Raw genomic sequence first — 4,535 nt, 5'->3', positions numbered from 1 at the left:
CTTTTTTGGGTTTTTTCTCGCACTCTTTTGGATATTTCAATTGCTTTTCATGCTGATTTGCAAGTTGCATTTTTAGCTATTGAAATAGCACAAGGCAAAGGTCCGGATCAATTATGGTTGAAAGGTGACTCATTGTCATTGGCACAAGTTTTCAAATCTCATCTCCTGGTGCCGTGGAGGTTTCAAAATAGATGGATTAATTGTTTGTCATATACTAAGTGAATCTCTTTCCATAACTCCCATATTTGTGTGAACGAAATTATTGTACGAATAGATAGCGAATCGTGGTTTACATGCACAAGGTATCATATGGTGGGATATAGTCCAAAGCTTTTATTGCTGATACTTCTGTTCAAGATAAGTTGAATATGCCTAATTATAGGTTTTGCTATTTTTTTTTATTTGCATGGATTTGGTTTTATGTCCTCCTATGTTTGTTGTTATTTCCTTTTTTGATGAACAAATTTGGTTTGCGGGCATATGATTGATTGCCCCTATGGTGCCGACATAATTGGAATGATAGGGTTTTATCATGATGCTTTTGCAATCCTTTGCTTAAAAAAATATCCTCTTTTAAATTGATTTTTGAATATGATAATAAAATTATGTATCTATATTCTTTTAATATATCGTCATTGTCATCATCTTTATTATGCTCCTAATGACCTATAATGTTGATCTTTTCTTGTTAAAAAGTTAGAGAAAATGTTCAAGCATATAACCAAATGTATGACAAAATTATAATTATAAGTATAAAAGGACAACTAATTAAAGAATATATGTTATTTAGAAATACCTAAAGAATTAGTTTGTGGGTTCAATTTGAAATGTGTTCATAAAAAAAGCATGTTTAGAGCAAAATGCATAATACTCCTTTAAACAATCGGACATTTGAATATCAATTGAAAGGAAAAAAATTATGTCATCTCTATTGTCTTTTGTTCATTCCTCTTGTATGCACCATACGATGGAATATAAAAAAGAAAAGAAAAAGAACTCCGTATTGAGATATGGACAAAAGGAGTGTTGATGTTTATGTTGTCATGAACCAACTATCACAAAATAAAATAAAGCACTAAGTGAAGGGACATGAATAATTTAAAATTACATTTTTAATATCATTGTGGTAGTTCCTCTGCCAAATAGATGTAGAAATGTCCCATAGCTCCAGTACGAAACTCATTTTTATATCTAGATTCTAGAGTCAAAATTTCACCATCATGAATCTTGATTGAACCCGGTTGTGGATAACAAACAGACATTCCAATGAGATAACCTTTCTCATTTCCAGCCTCTTTTCCTGTTCCATATTTTGGTGTTGATGTACATAAAGTCCTTCCATCCTAAATGGTAGGAGAACATAAATTTTAGAGTTGAAGATGCATTGTTATATATGACCTTTTACAATGATATGGAATTAGAAAATTTATTGAATAAAAAGTCATTCACAAAAAGTTTCACAAAATTAATACGTAACTAATAACAAATGGTTTATAAGAATGGCGAAAAATACTGTTCATCACCTGTCCATATAAAGTTGCATTTACAACACCTGAATGCATATGAGCAGTGCCATAAATTAGATAACCTCCATTTTCCATTGGGATGTTTGCTTTTTGGACATGAGGAGAATCACCACCACCACCAGCTGGAATGGTATACTCTGCCTGCAAGGAATTAAGATTTACTTTTGTTCACTCACTCTAATAAGATTGAAAAGTATATTGTTTTATCATAAAGTACTGTCTTGAAAAACTTATCTACCAGACAATCATGAAGTATTTTGGAACCATTTGACCTCACTTTGTCGGTGGAATCAAGTATGTAAACCTTAACTGGTATTTGGTATATGTTCCAATCAACCCAACTAATTTTGTATCTTAAGGAAACCATTCTCCTTGAACCTTGAAAACCCTCTATTTGCTTGCATTGTAAGTTGTCCTGACAACAAAAGAGACCTCCTTTATAATTTGTAGTCAATCTTTGGTTATGTATATCCCTTGTGACATTATAAAAGTCCTTCGGGAGATTCATATGGTCACATCTACATTGAGTGCAAGCTTTCTTATCTTGTGCACCACGTGTATCAATGACCATGATGTTGAGCAACCATTTCTCCTCATATCCATTTTTAATTTTTGTGGGGTTACCTTGTTCTATAGCAAAAGGATCGGGAATTTTTGAGGTTGTTCCTCGTGATTCTACTCCAAATCCCCAATAATGTGGAAGAATGCCACCATTACATGTGCCTTCGTTTCTTTGGAAAAAAGCATCCTCAGGACGACGAAGCTTAGGATTAGGTGACATGGTAATATTTTGGTGGTACTTTATTGCAAACCAATGATGAAGGTATGTTTCATACGAAGGTATAGAGTTCCCTTCTTGGTCAACTAGTTCCGCATCAAAACTCTTAATTCCAACATGACCTCTTGGAAACTTTATATTCTCAAATGTTTTTGTTGCAATTGATCCTGGTCCCATTTCAAAACTCCCAGTTACAAAAATAGCTGTCTTGATATGATTTTCAGGGTTTTGATATAGTGAATATGATGTACTTGGTAGCAACAATAGTATTGAGAATGAAAGTATCATTGCATTAGAGATAAACTCCATGTTAACCTGAACATAAACAAGTAGTGTCACAAAATTAGTAATGAATTGTCTATGATGTTATTCATTTAAGGTAAGCTCAATTACATATAATTCAAACACATGATTAAAAGATTAGGTAGATTGATAAGTAAGTATGAAAAAAAAGTATATTGCTTACCATATGAGAAGAAGACAAAGGATTGATCATGATGAAGATGTGGTCTTTGTTGAAAATTAAAGCAATTGTTTGGATAAATTGGTGTACATACGATGGTCTTGTATGGTGCTTTTATAATAGAAGATTTTGTAGCAATATAACTGGCACAACTAAATGTAGATTTAATACACACGTAAAATGTTTATTTCCATTTGTCGCTAAAGCATGTGTTTGCAATCTACAGGTAATGATTTGAACAAAATTTGTTAATAATTGTTAGTGACTTTTATGAAACTACAAATCATTAAGCAACTGTTTAGATCTATTTATGGGTACAATATTTGGTGTCAATTGATACTTTATGTAAGAATTAGTTTCTATAATAATTTCAATCCCTCTTCATGGTAAACTTTTGTTTTAGTTTTCTATTTCTTTTAATTATAAATCCAAAGGTGGGGGAATGTGTATACATTACTTATTAACCAACAAATTAAACTCCTTTAAAGCACGAAATTAGTTATCTCACAATATTATGCAGTGTCTTTTTAATGCCAAATAAAATTTTAAATACTTTTTGTTTTTATTATATGATTTACAAAATCAGCATGTTAGGCTTGTCTCTCTTAAAGAATGAAACAAAATAAATATGCTTCTTCATATGAATACAAGTTTGCTTCCAGGTTCAATCAAATATTATTGGTGATTACTTTTCTGTTTTTTTTTTCAAAAGAAATAGAAAATACACATCTAACATTGAAAAATATTTTATTCATTAAAATTTTCACTAACATATCTACTTGTAAGAATACATAATTTGGAAAATGAGATTTTCACTCTCCCCATTTTCTCTATTAGATATTCTCAATATTTCAGATCTTTTTCTTTTCAATATCTTTATCTCTAAATTGAATTTCAATATTAAATTTTCAATAATTACAAGTAATCTTATGTTGCAATTTAAATCCCAAACTTAACCCATATAATTAAATATGTTTATTGCAATTTTCTGATTACAATATAACTTATATTAGAAAATATTTACTTATTTTAAATTTTAATTATACATAAATAAGCACTTATGTTATATAATATTGGAGCTAGATTCCTAATTTTGAATTAAACAATAACCCTAATTTAGTTAATTTGAAATTTCAAAATATGTTTATTAAATAACAATAAAATTTACTAAAATAATTTATAATATATTTTTACCATGAGCACTTAGATTTTTGGGATAGAAAATTGTGACATCCTTTAACATGAAAATTTTTGTGTGTTATTATTGATATTAGTATAATTAATCTCACTGTTTCAAAATAGTAGTCTTTTTAGGTTCATTTTTTCAAAATAGTAATTCTTTTGACTTTATATAGCTATTTTTTTTATAATACTCTTATATCTAGTTAAGAAGATTAATAAATACTTGCCTTAAAAAAAACACATTTGTCATAAAAATATGTTGGTCGAGGCCTAAAGGATAGAATATATTTGTTATTGGTAGATAGTGGCACAATTAATGCCAATAGTAGTTGAAAAACTAAGGATATTTTTGTCTAAATTTTTATAATTGAATGTTTTCTAATATGTATGCATGACTTGAAAAGACTATTATTTTAAAATAGAGGGAGTGTATATTATATTATATAAAGTATATTTCTAAAAAATAATTATGTATTTGATGATACAATTTCTAAACTTAATGAAAATATTTTTTCCAACAAATATTATAGTCCTTTCATCCCCTTTTTTAAGAGATTATTTAGATATTTCCTTATTCATTTTCATA

At 29.0% G+C, this 4,535-nt stretch overlaps 1 non-coding gene across 1 annotated transcript; it reads right to left on the bottom strand.

Annotated features, from left to right (window-relative positions):
• Window positions 1-1,118: 1,118 nt before the first annotated feature.
• Window positions 1,119-2,613, bottom strand: LOC106798644 (uncharacterized). The gene is made up of 3 exons (XR_005891016.1): window positions 1,765-2,613; window positions 1,524-1,663; window positions 1,119-1,343 (listed from the first exon to the last, which is right to left on the bottom strand). It is a non-coding gene; the product is annotated as an uncharacterized protein (transcript).
• Window positions 2,614-4,535: the final 1,922 nt, after the last annotated feature.

Source organism: Glycine max, chromosome 4 (assembly GCF_000004515.6).
Source record: "Glycine max cultivar Williams 82 chromosome 4, Glycine_max_v4.0, whole genome shotgun sequence".
Classification (NCBI taxonomy): domain Eukaryota; kingdom Viridiplantae; phylum Streptophyta; class Magnoliopsida; order Fabales; family Fabaceae; genus Glycine; species Glycine max.
Note: the sequence above shows the minus strand (reverse complement) of the source record. Positions and strands in the feature narration are given on the sequence as shown.